The sequence below is a fragment of the Pseudophryne corroboree genome, chromosome 4 (assembly GCF_028390025.1).
Source record: "Pseudophryne corroboree isolate aPseCor3 chromosome 4, aPseCor3.hap2, whole genome shotgun sequence".
Taxonomy (NCBI): domain Eukaryota; kingdom Metazoa; phylum Chordata; class Amphibia; order Anura; family Myobatrachidae; genus Pseudophryne; species Pseudophryne corroboree.
The window spans coordinates 830,118,823-830,136,244 of NC_086447.1; the positions used below are offsets into that span (position 1 = coordinate 830,118,823).

A 17,422-nucleotide genomic window follows, 5' to 3' on the forward strand; every position below is an offset into this window, starting at 1 on the left:
TCCAGTTACCATGCAGGAAGACAGGTAGGAGGAGGTGAGTTCTACATAGCAGGGTATGATGTAGGATGGTAAGGAAGACAGAGTGCAGTATAGTCAACTGAAAGGCAAGACAAAATAGAACAGGGGATATAGCTACAAGGACACATGGGTGGTCTTCTGTATGCCGAATGTCGGGATCCCGGCGCACAGAATACCGGCACCGGAATCCCGACACTCGGCATACTGACAAGTATTCTCCCTCGTGGGGGTCCACGTCCCCCCTGGAGGTAGAATAAAATAGTGTGGCGCTCGTAGCGCGCCACCGTGCCCGCAAGGGGCTCCTTTGCGCTCGCCACGCTGTCGGTATGCCGGCGGTCGGGTTCCCGGCGCCGGTATGCTGGTCGCCAGGAGCCCGAGCGCCGGCATACCATACTACACCCGGACACATAATTAGGAGAAGCGTAGGAAGGAATGACATATTTAGGAATAAAAATGTAGCGTTACAGAAATAAAGAGGCCAGTATGGAGGATAAGCACACATACAGGGGATGCAGATAAATCTCTATGAGGCAGGATCTTACTTTGGGATGAAAAACTAAATAAAATAGATAAATTGCAAATTGATACATTTTAAAGTAAGTTTGGTTTAAGGAAAATTGGAAAAGTGGTTGACTCATGGACATTTTATTGTACTTCTATTTCTATTGTACTTAACCTAGTACTATGCTTAAGGATAGTCTTTTGTGTTTTTTCATCATCTGGCAAAGTACTGGCAAAGAGATTTGCAGAGTGTCGGGTGACCGGTAAAGAGATCTGCAAATTGTCAGTTGTAGACGACGGGAGGGGTCGCACAGGCAGCAAGGACTGGAGGGCAACATGTAGGAGGTAAGTTACCATACTTGTGTAATTTTGTGTGGGTGGTGGGGGGTATTGAGAGCACAGTACAAAACAGAGACTACAGTATGGTGGGGGAGAGCGGACAATACAAAACATGCAGAAGGGGGCAGCTCAGTATAGGACATTCAGATGATGTGGGGGGCAGGGGCGGTGCTAGGGTGATCGGCGCCCCCTTGCAAACTATAAATTTGAGCCCTCCCATACTTTGTAAAGTGACAGCGAGCTGCCTGAAAAAGGGGTGTGGTCTCACAAAAGGGGCGTGGCCACATAATAGTACTCCCAGTTTAAATTACGACACACAAAAGCACAATCTTAGTCACATTACTATGAGACAGGATCTTGGTTTTAGATGAAAAAAGTCAAAAAAATAGATAAATTGCAAATGAATAAAATTGAAAGTACACAACAAAATGTAGTAATACAATTATACACATAGGGGGTAATTCTGAGTTGATCGCAGCAGGAACTTTGTTAGCAGTTGGGCAAAACCATGTGCACTGCAGGGGAGGCAGGTATAACATGTGCAGAGAGCGTTAGATTTGGGTGGGGTGTGTTCAATCTGCAATCTAAATTGCAGTGTAAAAATAAAGCAGCCAGTATTTACCCTGCACAGAAACAAAATAACTCACCCAAATCTAACTCTCTCTGCACATGTTATATATGCCTCCCCTGCAGTGCACATGGTTTTGCCCAACTGCTAACAAAGTTCCTGCTGCGATCAACTCGGAATGACCCCCATAGTATGTCTGACCAAGAAATTCTGGTTGTTTAGATCATCATCTGGCAAAGTTCTGACAAAGAGCTTTGCAGAGTGTTGGGTGACCGGCAAAGAGATCTGTAAAGTGTCAGTTGAAGACGACGGGAGGGGTCACAGAGGCAGCAAGGACTGGAGTATAACATGCAGGAGGTAAGTTACCATACTTGTGTAATTGTGTGTGGGTGGTATTGAGAGCACAGTACAAAACAGAGACTATGGTGGGGGAGAGTGGACAATACAAAACATGCAGAGGGGGTAGCTCAGTATAGGACATACAGATGATGTGGGGGCAGGTGCAGTGCTAGGGTGTTCGGTGCCCCCCCTGCAAACTATAAATTTGAGCCCTCCCATACTTTGTAAAGTGACAGCGAGCTGCCTGAAAAAGGGAAGTAGTCACACAAAGAAGGGGCGTGGCCACACAATAGTACTCCCAGTTCAAATTACGCCACACAATAGAACACTCTTATTCATATTACACCACACGTAGTGCCCCTGATTCATAGTACACAACATAGTAGTGTCCCTTTTGTACATTACGTCACACAGTTGCGTTGCGCCCCCTAGTCATGTTACGCTATACAGTAGTGCCCATTATACACATAATACCCACAGTAGTGACCTTTAGAAATAATGACAACGGCAGCAGTGCTGCTTATACACATTATGCCCACAGTAGTGCCCATTATATGCAGAATGTCATCAGTAGTAATGCACCTTATACACATGATGTGCACAGTAGTAGTGCCACTTATACACATAATGCCCACAGTAGTAGTGGGGAACCTATTTTTCTCTGTTCGTTTCCCCTAATGTCAAAACTGGATAAGCCGCTACTATGGAATGGCTGACCTTTTAATCAATGAACTGGGGGCAGATATACTAAGCCTGGAAGAGTGATAAAGTGGAGAAAGAATAACTAACAACCAATCAGTTACTATCTGTCATTTTTCAAACACAGCCTGTAACATGGCAGTTAGGAGCTGATTGGCGGCTACTTTATCTTTCTCCACTTTATCACTCTGCACGGCTTAATACATCTCCCCCATAGAATAACCAAATGATGAAATGGAACAAAATGGTATAATTATATGAAATAGAGCTGTAACAAGTGACTGTTTCCCAATCTCTGAATACAATAAAGATGACATGGCCCTTTTTCCTAGAGTCCTTCTCCTTACCGCACAGGTTGCCTGATTCAGATACAGATGCAAAGCTGCTGTTGTACGCAAGTAGCTCAATGCTTTCTCACTGCGCATGCGTGTAACTGCACTGCGCACAAGATGCAATCAAACTCACATAGAGGATCTCATCGCAAAGTGATTGACAGGAAGTCAGCATTTGGGGTGGTAAAGGGGGTGACTAACTGTACACAGGCGTGTCAGTTCTATTCAAACACCTTTCTGAGCGCGTGCATAAATTACCCATTGTGACCTGTGTTTCTGCTGGAGAGCCCTCTGTGTCTAGGGGCAGGGCTGTTTCTAGCCAATTTGGCTCCCAGTGCGAGATTTAAAAATGCGCCCCCCATGACATAAAAAAATGTGCCCCCCAAACACACACACCTAGATAAAAAAAAAACTTGCGTGCGCACCCGACAAGGGGGCGTGGCCTCGTCTAAATGGGTGTGGCCTCGTCTGAAAAGACTACCTCACAATCCAGTTTTTGACCCTGCTTCAACAGATCACGACCACCACAGGAAAAAAAAATTCTACCATATTAAGCCCCACACAGTAATGCCCCCTGCACCATATTATGCCACACACTGCAATGCCCTTGATACATTAAATACCCACACTACGGCAGGCAAGAGTCCCCATTAAACACATTACGGCAGGTGTTCCCATTTTACACATTGAGAGAAAGAGTGAGAGAGAATACTTACAGAAGCGATTACCGCTCTTCGGCCTGCCTCACCAGTCGCTCCTTGCGCCGGCCTTTCCCTCTTCCTAACTTGGATCCCCCTCTGTACTCTGCTCGGGGGGGGGAGGAGTTTCGCGGAGTGTCGGGGTTGCGTCGTGACGTAACGACGCCACCGCGTCATTCCGTGAAACTCCGCCCCCCGAGCGGGTTACTAGGGGAGAAATAGGAGGGGAAGCAGGGAGCCACAGTTAGTGCCGAGGCGGACGCCCAGTGCGGTTGCACTGCTGCACTGCTTGCCTGCCCCAAGAAACGGCCCTGTCTAGGGGACTTGCTCAGCCAACAACTGCTCAGACTCACTCAGGGTGGACTGCGATGCAATTGTAAACGGCAAAAGACTACAGCAACGATCGCTTTAACAACCACAACTGAATCAGGCCCACAATTACACCATTATATTTTACTATTTTAGTGCATTTAACAACTAAGGGGTCAATTTAATTAGGTGCGAGTTTGTCTTAAAACAGCCGCACTTTCCAATAGCCCAAACTCACTCAAAAGTGCCCGCAGCCCTATCTGCCCACAAAGAGTACGAGTTTGGGTGCCGTTGCCAGTGTTGAAACGTTGCAGCAATGGCAACTCATACCTAATTGGATTGACCCCTAGATGTTAGCAATTTATACTGTAGCTTTTATTATTTACTGGTCAAATTTCTTTTCTGAAGGTACCCACTTATTACTATAAGAACGAACTTATCCCCCCTAATGTGTGTATTGTATAAAAACAATGGGCTCTTTGGGATAACTGTCCTTATTTTAGGTATTTCCATGTCCTTACTAGGTACAGTAACATATTTACATAGAGAGATTTTTTTCTCTACACAACCACACCACTGTCTGCAGTTTGTCTCTCTGTTTGTTCATACACTAACAATGTTTTTTTTTAATCTTTTCCTCTTCGTCTACACAGCAGTTGACCTTTGGCAAGTATAGGCAGGTATAGGTAAGTATTGTACCCCTCCCGATAACCTATAGCTCCCAGGGTTGTTAGATTTAGACTGCGGGTGGAGAGAGGTTAGGGTTAGGCCGTGGGTAGGGTGGGTTATGGTTAGGCATCCCCGGGGGGTGGTTAGGCTGCAGGGGAGGGAGGGTTGGGTTTAGGCAGCGGGGATGGAGGTTAAGATTAGGCACCTCTGAGGTTAGAGTCAGGCACAAAGGGGGGAGGTTAGTGTTAGGCTGTGGACAGGGAGGGCTAATGGGATGGGGAGAGGGGAAAACACCCCTTTACTCACCACCAGAGGTGTCAGAATTGGTGGGGCAAGGGGGCAGCTCGCTCCCCCCAAACATGAGAGGCGCCGGCCAATGTACACAGGAGGAGCGATGTGCAGTCAGTTTAAAAACCGCACATCACAACCTCCGTGCAGTGCAGGGACTAAGCAACGGCGCTCCTCCACCCCTAACTCCGAGGAGAGCAGTGCGAAACTGCCGCGTATCACGGGTGGGGCCTAATGCCGAGGAGTGCCCACCTCCTGTGCTGCTGTGTAATCAGGACAGGTACAATAGTGTCTCTCACTCCATCTCTCTCCCTGTTCCACTCTCTCTCCCTAACACACTCTCTCCCCCCTCTCTCTCTTTCTCTCTCCCTAACACTCTCTTTCCTCTCTCTCTCTCTCTCTCTCTCCAACACTCTATCCTATCTCTCTTCCTAACAATCTTGCTCCTTTCTCTCTCCCTAGCACTCTCTATCCTCCCTCTCTCTCCCTAACACTCTCTCTCCTCTCTCTGTAACACTCTCACTCCTCTCTCTCTCCCTACACAGTTTCCTCTCCCTAACACTCCCTCTTCCCTCTCTCTCCTCTCTCCCTAACACTCCTGCTCCTCTCTCTCTCTCCCTAACATTCTCTCTCCTCTCTCTCCCTAACACTCCCCCCTCTCCCTCTCTCTCTCTCTCTCTCTCCCTAGCACTCTCTCTCCTCTCCCTCTCCCTAACACTCCTGCTCCTCTCTCTCTCCCTAACATTCTCTCTCCTCTCTCTCCCTAACACTCCCCCCTCTCCCTCTCTCTCTCTCTCTCTCTCTCTCCCTAACACACACTCTCTCTCTCTCTCTCTCCCTAACACTCTCTCTCTCTCCTCTCTCTCTCTCTCCTACCACTCTCTCTCTCCCTAACACTCTCGCTCCTCTCTCTCTCCCTAACACTCTCTCTCCTCTTTCTCTTATGTCCTAGAGGATGCTGGGGTCCACATTAGTACCATGGGGTATAGACGTGTCCACTAGGAGCCATTGGCACTTTAAGAGTTTGAGAGTGTGGGCTGGCTCCTCCCTCTATGCCCTTGTACCAGACTCAGTTTCGAAAATGTGCCCGGAGGAGCCGGTGACAGCTAGGGGAGCTCTACAGAGCTTCTTTAGTAAAAGTTATATTAGAGTTTTTTTTATTTTACAAGGAGACTGCTGGCAACAGCCTCCCTGCTTCGTGGGACTAAGGGGGGGAGTAGTGTCCTCCCTGCGGGGTCTGAGCCACTATCTTCGCTGACAGGACACTGAGCTCCAGAGGGGATAGATCGCTCCCCGCCACAGGGGAACGCTCACCCCGGCAGCATGCCGCCACCCCATTACAGAGCCAGAAGATTGGTGGCGAGTTAGTCACCAGCCCTCCTAGCAAGCGGGGAGCCGGTGTGAAGATGGCGGCAACAGGGTATGGAGCGCAGTTAGTACATAGTGCGGCGCTGTGAGGGGCGCCCTGAGCCAGCGCCTACACCCTACACTGACCTCTCAAGCCTGTCAGGGTCCCGGGATCTCTGCCAGCATAAATCCTCAGGCCAGTTAATCTTATGAAGAGCGGGAAGACAGCGCCATGTAAGGGGGCAGAGCTTCTCCTCAGAGCAGACCCAGCAGCATTCAGCACCATTTTCCTGCCTGCAGAAATGCTGTCAGTGATGTGCAGTCCCTCCAGAGCAACTCACTCCAGCTATCTCTCACGGTACCAGGGGGTTGTAGAAGGGGGGAAGGCTGTGTAAAGACTGTGTAACCTATTAAGGTACACAGTCAGCACTGGTTTAATGTCTCCCTATACCTGGAAAACGCTGTGTGTGGGTTGGCTCCAATCTCTGTGTCTCTCTTGCCATTCTTGGGGGTGAAACTCTGTCTGTCCTCCGCTGTGTGTGTGTGTGTGGAGTGTCTGTGGTCTCCATTAAGCTATGTCCAGGGACTCTGTGTCATATGCAGCAGAGGATATGTCCTCTCAGGATGATCCCATTCCATGTAATCAGGATTGCACTGTTTTAGCACAGATACCAGCAAGGAAGCCTGAATGGTTATCCTCTATCAAATCCATGATTTCTCAGATTTCTTCTAGGGTTGCACAGAATGAATCTGCAACTCAGGTTTTACAGAACTCTATGACAGTTTGGTCCGGTTCTGTTACCTCAGGGCCCCCTTCTGTAGGTTCCCACAAACGTGCTCTTGCCCAGATTATGCAAGATGACACGGATACCAACTCTGACCTGGCAGATGGTGATGGGGATGTGCTCAGGGGGGCCGCATCTCTTGCTAAAGGGGTGCAGTTGATGATATAGGCTATAAGAGATGTGTTGAATATTGCAGACACAACACCTGAGCTGGTTGAGGAGGCTTACTTCACTGACAATAAGAAAGCCTCGCTAACCTTCCCTGCATCCAAAGAATTAAATGCTATATTTGAGAAAGCATGGGACAACCCGGAGAAAAAATTCCAGATCCCTAGGGGTAAATTTACTAAGATTCGTAATTTCCGAAAAAAGGTCAAAGTTCAATCACGAATGACATCGACAGTGTAAAACTGCAACTTTTTGAATTGATTACGATGGATTTACTAAGCTGTCGTATTCGGGTTTTTCTTTTCTTCCGATGTCGATGTCATTCGTGTTTTTTTACCTAATTTTACGGCAGTGATTAGCAAAACACTGCCGTTTTTTTTTACAATCAATCTCGGCCGGATCTGTGTGATCCGTGCTGGGGTTCTTATTTTTTTTTAATTTAATTAAACAATGTAAAATAAAAAAAAAAAATGCATGGGGTCCCCCCTCCTAAGCATAACCAGCCTCGGGCTCTTTGAGCCGATCCTGGTTGCAAAAATATGGGGGGAAAAATGACAGGGGTTCCCCCATATTTAAGCAACCAGCATCGGGCTCTGCGCCTGGTCCTGGTCCCAAAAATACGGGGGACAAAAAGAGTAGGGGTCCCCCGTATTTTTAAAACCAGCACCGGGCTCCACTAGCTGGACAGATAATGCCACAGCCGGGGGTCACTTTTATATAGTGCCCTGTGGCCGTGGCATCAAAAATCCAACTAGTCACCCCTGGCCGGGGTACCCTGGGGGAGTGGGGACCCCTTCAATCAAGGGGTCCCCCCCCCAGCCACCCAAGGGCCAGGGGTGAAGCCCGAGGCTGCCCCCCCCCATCCAATGGGCTGCGGATGGGAGGGCTGATAGCCTTTGTTGTAAAATAAAAGATATTGTTTTTAGTAGCAGTACTACAAGTCCCAGCAAGCCTCCCCCGCATGCTGGTACTTGGAGAACCACAAGTACCAGCATGCGGCGGAAAAACGGGCCCGCTGGTACCTGTAGTACTACTACTAAAAAAATACCCAAAAAAAGACAAGACACACACACCGTGAAAGTAAAGATTTATTACATACATACACACATACATACATACTTACCTATGGCCCCACGCAGGTCGGTCCTCTTGTCCAGTAGAATCCAAGGGGTACCTGTTGAAGAAATTCTACTCACCAGATCCAGTGGTCCAGGCTCCTCGGCAAATCCAGGGATAATCCACGTACTTGAATAAAACAAAAAAACGGTTGCCCGACCACGAACTGAAAGGTGACCCATGTTTGCACATGGGTCACCTTTCCACGAATGCCAGAAACCCACTTTGCCTTCTGGCTAAGTGGGTTTCTTCAGCCAATCAGGGAGTGCCACGTTGTAGCACTCTCCTGATCAGCTGTGTGCTCCTGTCCTCACTGACAGGCGGCACACGGCAGTGTTACAATGTAGCGCCTATGCGCTACATTGTAACCAATGCTGGGAACTTTCTGCTCAGCGGTGACGTCACTTTAGGTCAACCGCAGGGCAGAAAGTTCCCATCATTGGTTACAATGTAGCGCATAGGCGCTACATTGTAACACTGCCGTGTGCCGCCTGTCAGTGAGGACAGGAGCACACAGCTGATCAGGAGAGTGCTACAACGTGGCACTCCCTGATTGGCTGAAGAAACCCACTTAGCCAGAAGGCAAAGTGGGTTTATGGCATTCGTGGAAAGGTGACCCATGTGCAAACATGGGTCACCTTTCAGTTCGTGGTCGGGCAACCGTTTTTTTGTTTTATTCAAGTACGTGGATTATCCCTGGATTTGCCGAGGAGCCTGGACCACTGGATCTGGTGAGTAGAATTTCTTCAACAGGTACCCCTTGGATTCTACTGGAGAAGAGGACCGACCTGCGTGGGAACATAAGGTAAGTATGTATGTATGTGTGTATGTATGTAATAAAATTATACTTTCACGGTGTGTGTGTCTTGTGTTTTTTTGGGTATTTTTTTAGTGGTAGTACTACAGGTACCAGCGGGCCCGTTTTTCCGCCGCATGCTGGTACTTGTGGTTCTCCAAGTACCAGCATGCGGGGGAGGCTTGCTGGGACTTGTAGTACTGCTACTAAAAACAATATCTTTTATTTTACAACAAAGGCTATCAGCCCTCCCATCCGCAGCCCATTGGATGGGGGGGGGACAGCCTCGGGCTTCACCCCTGGCCCTTGGGTGGCTGGGGGGGGGGACCCCTTGATTGAAGGGGTCCCCACTCCCCCAGGGTACCCCGGCCAGGGGTGACTAGTTGGATTTTTGATGCCACGGCCGCAGGGCGCTGTATAAAAGTGACCCCCGGCTGTGGCATTATCTGTCCAGCTAGTGGAGCCCGGTGCTGGTTTTAAAAATACGGGGGACCCCTACTCTTTTTGTCCCCCGTATTTTTGGGACCAGGACCAGGCGCAGAGCCCGATGCTGGTTGCTTAAATATGGGGGAACCCCTGTCATTTTTTTCACCATATTTCTGCAACCAGGATCGGCTCAAAGAGCCCGAGGCTGGTTATGCTTAGGAGGGGGGACCCCACGCAATTTTTTTTTTAAAAATAAGCACTTTCCCACCCCTTCCCACTGATATACATGCACGGATCTCATGGATCCGTGCATGCCTATCCAATCACGAATAAAAAAAAAAGGTCTGTTTTTTTTTAGCACTTTTTTACGAGTTGTAATTTTTCACGGCAGTGTTTGTTCTTTTTTGGCTTTGCACTTCTTAGTAAATGACCGAGATTCATACTTAAACAGCCGCGTTTTGACCGATGGTGTATTCATTCGTAATTTTTTACCTGAACTTGCAAAAAATTACGAATGCCCTCATCACTGCCGTGATTAGTGTTTAGTAAATGACCGAGATTAACCGAGATGACACTTTGAAGAAAAAACGGCATCTCGGTCAAAATCGGGAGCTTAGTAAATATACCCCCTAGAAGGGTTCTGGTTGCTTTTCCCTTTCCTGAGGAGGATTGGAAAAAATGAGAAAACCCACCCATAGTGGACGCATCTGTATCCAGAGCCTCTAAAAAGGTGGTTTTACTTGTTCCGGGATCTACTGCCTTAAAAGAGACGGCTGATTGCAAAATTGATACTACGCTCAAATCCATATACACGGCTTCAGGGGCGATACTACGGCCTACTATTGCCTGTGCATGGATTTCCAAAGCTATATTAAAGTGGTTAGGCACGTTACTTGAGGTTTTGGATACAATGGATAAAAGTGATGTAGAATTGTTTTTTACGTAACATTCAGGATTCTGCAGGATTTATGGTGGAATCAGTGGCGGATCTTGCCACGGGCAAGCAGGACTTTTGCCCGGGGCGCCGCCTTCCGGAGGGCGCCGGCGCCATGGCAAGATCCTCCACTGTCAGTGTGCGCCCCAGCAGTGTCCCCCCGCTGTGCCCCCCCCTCCCGCTGTGAGAAGGGAACCAGACGCTATGCGTCTGGTTTCCCTTCGTGGCGCTGGTCCTCCCCCGCTCTGAAGGGAATCAGACGCTAAGCGTCTAGTTTCCCTTCATGGAGAGGACCTTTGGTGTGCGGTGCGCGATGACGTCATCGCGCACCGCACAGCATTGTGGCATAGACGCTAGGGGTCATAATTGACCTCTAGCGCTTATGCTGTGCTATGGGAGAGACATCATGACTGACGTCTCTCCCATAGATCCGAGGAGAAGAGCGGCGCCGGTCTGCAGGGTCTGGAAACAGGAGCGGGGTACAGTAAGTATACTTTTTTTTTCTTCTTTTTTTTTCCAGCGGCGCTACAAATGGGGGGCGTGACTGACCACGCCCCCATGTTAAGCCACACCCCTAACTTTTGCCCGGGGGCGCCGCAAGGGCAAGAACCGGCCCTGGGTGGAATCCATGAAGGACCTGGGTTCAATGGCTGCAGGAATGTCTTCCATGTCTGTCTCAGCTCGTCGAGGACTGTGGCTGCGCCAGTGGTCTGCCGACGCGGAATCCAGGAGAGGTGTGGAGACCCTACCTTACACAGGTCAGGCTCTCTTAGGGGAAGCGTTGGATGCGTGGATCCTTTTCTTCCCTCAGCTGCACCTGCTGCAAAGAAACTTTTTCCTTCAGCGGCATCACAGTCCTTTTGTGTTGCTAAAACAAGAAAAGCCAAACCGTCCAACACCTTCTTTAGAGGAGGTCGGCCAAAATCCAAGAAACCTGCTGCTGCAGGTTCCCAGGAACAGAAACGTGCTTCTGGTACGCCAAAGTCCTCAGCATGACGGTGGACAGCGCGGCCTGGAGGTAGGGCCGGTGGGGGCGAGACTCAGACATTTCAGTCATGTCTGGGTGTCGTCCGGCCTGGATCCCTGGGTACTAGATATTGTGTACCAGGGGTACCGGCTGAAATTTCAAGATCTCCCTCCTCTCCAGTTCTTTAAATCAGGATTGCCAGCTTTGCCGGCAGACAGGGCTACCCTACAGGGAGCCATCCAGAAGCAGGTGGAGGCACAGGTTATCGTACCAGTTCCTACCCAGATGCAAAACAAAGGTTACTATTCGAACCTTTTCGTGGTACCGAAACCGGATGGTTCGGTCAGGCCCATTCTGAACTTAAAATCATTAAACCCCTTTCTGAAGGGAGTTCAAGTTCAAAATGGAGTCTCTAAGGGCAGTGATATCAGGTCTGGAGGAGGGGGAATTCCTGGTATCCCTAGATATCAAGGATGCGTACCTCCACATTCCAATTTGGCTGCCGCATCAAGCTTATCTCAGATTTGCTCTGTTGGACTGTCATTTTCAGTTCGAGGCCCTGCCATTCGGCCTCTCCACAGCACCGAGGGTATTCACAAAGGTGATGGCGGAAATTATGGTTCTCCTCTGCAGACAGGGGGTGAACATAATTCCATATCTGGACGATCTGCTGATAAAGGCATCATCCAAGGAGAAGCTGTTACGGTCCATAGCTCTCCCGACCCAGCTTCTCAGGATACATGGTTGGATCCTGAATCTTCCGAAATCACATTTGGAACCAACCAGGAGGTTGTCTTTTCTGGGAATCATCCTCAACACGGAGGTGCAGAGGGTGTTTCTTCCAGAGGAAAAAGCGTTGGTGATTCAAACAATGGTCCAGGATGTTCTGAAGCTAGCCCAGGTGTCGGTTCATCAGTGCATTCGCCTTCTGCAGTACGGGAGGTTTCATGCTCGGTCCTTTCAACTGGATCTCCTGGGCAAATGGTCGGGATCCCATCTACACATGCACCAGAGAATATGTCTGTCGCTAAAGGCCAGGATTTCACTCCTCTGGTGGCTGCAATTACCTCACCTTCTGGAGGGCCGCAGGTTCGGGATTCAGGTCTGGATCCTTCTAACCACGGATGCAAGACTCCGGGGCTGGGGCGCAGTCGCTCAAGGGGAAACCTTCCAAGGAAGGTGGTCAAGTTTGGAAGCTGGCCTGCCGATAAACATTCTGGAACTAGCAGCCGTCTACAACGGTCTTCTCCAAGCGGCCCATCTTCTGAGAAATCGGGCCATTCAAGTGCAGTTGGACAATGTAAAGACAGTGGCTTACATAAACCGACAAGGCAGAACGAAGAGCAGAGCTGCAATGTCAGAGGTAACAAGAATCATCCTCTGGGAAGAAAAACACGCGTTGGCACTGTCAGCAATCTTCATTCTGGGAGTAGACAACTGGGAAGCGGACTATCTCAGCAGACACGATCTCCATCCAGGGGAGTGGGGTCTCCATCCGGAAGTGTTCAAGGAGGTAACAGATTGTTGGGGCATACCCCAGATCGACATGATGGCTTCTCGTCTCAACAAGAAGCTTCGGCGGTATTGTTCCAGGTCGAGGGACCCGCAAGCAGTGGCGGTGGATGCCCTAGTGACTCCGTGGGTGTTCCAGTTGGTGTACGTGTTTCCTCCACTTCCACTCATTCCAAGAGTTCTCAAACTCATAAGGAGAACAAGAGTTCAGGCAATCCTCATTGCTCCGGACTGGCCGAGAAGGGCTTGGTACGCGGATCTTCTAGATCTACTGCTAGAAGAGCCAAGGCCTCTTCCCCTTCGGGAGGACCTGATGCAGCAGGGCCGTTCGCCTATCAAGACTTACCGCAGCTACGTTTGACGGCATGGAGGTTGAACGCCAGATACTAGCTCGGAAGGGCATTTCGAACAAGGTTATTCCTACCCTGATACAGGCTAGGAAAGGGGTAACACTAAACATTACCATCGTATTTGGAAAAAATGTGTCTTGGAGTCCAAGAGGTTTCCTGCGATGGAGTTTCAACTGGGATGTTTTCTCCTCTTCCTGCAAGCAGGGGTGGATATGGGCCTGAGGTTAGGATCCGTACAGGTCCAAATTTCGTCTCAATCCATTTTCTTCCAGAAACAGTTGGCTGTCCTCCCTGAGGTTCAGACTTTTTTGAAGGGAGTTCTGCACATCCAACCTCCGGCGCCTTGGGATCTTAACGTGGTATTGCTGTTCCTCCAGTCGAACTGGTTTGAGCCTCTACAGGAGGTCGAGGTTAAGTTTCTCACGTGGAAGGCTGTCACTTTGTTGGCCTTAGCTTCTGCTAGACGTGTGTCGGAGTTGGGGGCTTTGTCATGTAAAAACCCATACTTGATCTTCCATGAAGATAGAGCTGAGCTTCGAACACGTCAGCAGTTTCTTCCGAAGGTTGTGTCAGCATTTCATATCAACCAACCTATTGTGGTGCCAGTTGTGACTGACTCCTCAATTTCCTCAAGGTCCTTAGATTTTGTAAGGGCTCTAAAGATCTATGTGAGGAGGACTGCTCATCACAGAAGATTGGACTCTTTGTTTGTCCTGTATGATCCCAAGAAAATTGGGTATCCTGCTTCTAAGCAGATGATCTCTCGCTGGATCAGGTTTACTATCCAGCATGTGTATTCTACGACAGGCTTGCCGTGTCCTACGTCTGTTAAGGCCCACTCTACTCGTAAGGTGAGTTCTTCCTGGGTGGCTGCCCGGGGTGTCTCGGCATTACAACTCTGCCGAGCTGCTACTTCATCAGGGTCGAACACGTTCGCAAAGTTCTACAAGTTCGATACTTTGGCCTCTGAGGACCGTAAGTTTGGTCCTTTGGTTCTGCAGGAGCCTCCGCGCTCTCCCTCCCGTTCTGGGAGCTTTGGTACATTCCCATGGTACTAATGTGGACCCCAGCATCCTCTAGGACGTAAGAGAAAATAGGATTTTAATTACCTACTGGTAAATCCTTTTCTCATAGTCCGTAGAAGATGCTGGGCGCCCGCCCAGCGCTTCGTTATCCTGCAGTGGTTATCTGGTTCAGTACAACTTTGTTTTAGTTGAGTACTGCGTTTTTACTTGGTAAGTAATGTTTCAGCTGTTTCTGAGTTTCAAGCCAGTTAGCTTGGTTTGCCTTATATGTGTGAGTTGGTGTAAATTTCGCCACTATCTGTGTATAATCCTTCTCTTGAAGATGTCCGTCTCCTTGGGCACAGTTTCTAGACTGAGTCTGGTAGGAGGGGCATAGAGGGAGGAGCCAGCCCACACTCTCAAACTCTTAAAGTGCCAATGGCCCCTAGTGGACCCGTCTCCACCCCATGGTACTAATGTGGACCCCAGCATCTTCTACGGACTACGAGAAAAGGATTAAAATCCTATTATCCCTAACACTCTTGCTCCTCTGTAAAACTCTAGCTTCTCTCTCCCTAACATTCTCTCTCCTCTTGCTCCTCTCTCTCCTTGACACTGTTTCTCTCTCTACCTGAAACTGTCCCTTTCTCTTCCTCACTCTCCCTGACAGTCTCTCTCTCTCCTTTCCATCTCTGACAGTCTCCCTTTCTCTTTCCACCTCCTCCCCACCATGGTGCTGTCTCCATTTTGTCCCTGTAGTATTGCCTCCTCCTCCCCGGTGGCTCCACCCCCAGGGTGCACTAAATGAGGATCTATCTTGCCACCCGCAGCACATAAATGTTCTGATGCCCCTGCTCACCCCTGTTGGTCTTTTTTGCACCAGGATCCCGGTGTCAGTATCTCGATCACCGGGATCCCATGCGCCGGGATATCATACTGATCCCTTTATTAGTACACCTCTTAATGCCCAGAGGTAAGGGCAATCCTGAGGCCATGGTTCCCCAGAGGTTTCCCTCCAAGGGGGGGGTTTTCTTTCCTGAGTGCTGAAGGATGACTCTTCGTGAGTCCAGAGGTGTAGCTTTTATGCCATAATCAATCTCATGCCTATCCCTCACTCTACTTCTGGGTTTAGACCCCGGCTGCGCTACTTCACATGTACATTCGTCAGACTGCATATGTGAGAGCAGACAGTAATGCAGAGGGATCACAAGGATCCCTCTTCAGGGAAGAATTGCATAATGTATCCCACAGGCTACAAATGCCATTTAGAAATGGCATTAGCTGCCAAAGCTCAGAAATGCTTTGCATTCTGGAGCTTGGGGAGTTTCGCCGTTTACCAACTGCCGTAGAAACTTTTGGTGGCTGCCTTCGTGATCTTCAATATCTATTGCAGTCCCCTATACATACATTCAGGGGCTGTTTAATATTTGTGGGCAGCCTCTAAAACCGACTGTTTTTGAAAATGTCTCACAAATATTATTTGTTAAATATTCTTCATGTGTGCATAGGCGCCCTTGTAACAAAGATGAAAGAATAGCATAGAGAAATATAATATGGATAAAATCACAATTTTTATTGACACAATATGAACATAAAAAACACAAATAAATAAAGATATATTGCACTAGTCCCAAAAGGTTTCTCACCCTCTATATTAGTTTGCGGTGGGCAGATGGCTTTCTCAGCATTTCTTAATCATGTCATCTAAAGCAATATTAGTTTCAACGGGATCCGAAGTAATGCTTTAGATGACATGCTTAAGAAATTCGCACAGAGAGGGTATCCAGTTAGGGAGCTACAGCAGTCTAAGGAGGCGGTCTTGAAAAAATCTAGAGAAGAGATTTTGTCTACTAGGAACAGTACAACTACGATAGTGAATAAATTACCGTGGGTCAGTAAATTTTCCACCAGTTCCAGCCGTACGGTTAAAAAGGCCAAACAACTACGGCCAATCATTCAATCTGAGCCAGCCCTGAAATGTCTATCTGACACTTGCTTATTGCCTAGTCACACCCGAGGTAATAATATAGGTGATTTTGTAGTGAAGCTTGATGTCACCAACATGACTAGGTCCAACCAGACACATTTCCTCAGACCAAAAGCAGGATGTTTTAGATGTCTTGGATGCGCCACATGTAATACCCTAATGACAGGTACTACATTTAATCACCCGCAAACTGGTAGGAAGCTACCAATAAAACATTGTCTTACATGTACGTCAACACATGTTATCTATTTACTCACTTGTCCGTGTGGTCTTGCCTATGTGGGCAAGACCATACGGCAATTTAGAGAAAGGATGGCGCTTCACAGAAGCGCTATAAAGAAAGTGTTTGAGAAAGGGTCTAGCGACCAACCATTTGCCCGACATTGGGGGCTAAACATGGGGTGGCTAGTATCAGAGCGATCCTTATTGACCATACTCCCCCGACTTTGAGAGGTGGCAATAGGGATCGGTTACTCCTCCAGAAGGAGTCACTGTGGATTTTCAACCTGGGTACCTTGTCCCCGGGCGGTCTTAATGAAAATCTGGGACTGCAATGTTTCCTATGACTTTCAATCATTGATTACATATATCCTATTGGAGAGGGAATAGACCTATATGTAAATAGGAAATGTAGGCCCATTCTGTATAGGCTATCTTAATAAATTAATAATAAATTAATAACAAATTAATAATAATAATTTAAACAATAATAATAATTATAGTGATAGCTAATGTACAGGAGTTGTTTTGTTGTGCTTTACTCCTGGCCATTATATTTGGTGCTATATGTAGATGCACGATCGTGATGACTATAGGTGATTTATGTGTATTGTAAATGTCTCACTTTGTTATGTTTTGCTAATTTTGTATATGTGCAGGATCCGTAGCCTTGATAGCGCCTGCAGGTTTTGTTGTTGGTCACCATGGTAACCTCCCTGCCGCACCGAGCGTCGTTACGTCATGGCCCGACGACACGGAAGTGAGCAGTGGAGGCTGGCGGGCGGTCGAGCCTTGCGGTCAGGTGAGAATACAAAAAGAGGGGGCGACTGGGCACTGGGATATAATCAATTATTGATATTATTAAAACCAAAGGCGGACAATTATTAGGAAAAGAGAGATACCATCTTTAAGTAATAGTCCTTATTTGGTGGTGCGCCCAGAGCCAGGGAGTACAAGTACTAGCAGTGGGAGAAAAAGAAAGCTCTTGTGTGGGCGCACTCTTAGAAAAAGAAAAAGAAGAAAATTCTTAAATTGAAAAAGATTATGTTAA

At 48.2% G+C, this 17,422-nt stretch overlaps 1 protein-coding gene across 1 annotated transcript in view; it reads right to left on the bottom strand.

Annotated features, from left to right (window-relative positions):
- The window catches only part of LOC134910470 (serine palmitoyltransferase 3-like), a 312,941-nt gene that overhangs the window by 78,809 nt on the left and 216,710 nt on the right, over positions 1–17,422 (bottom strand). The window lies entirely within an intron of this gene.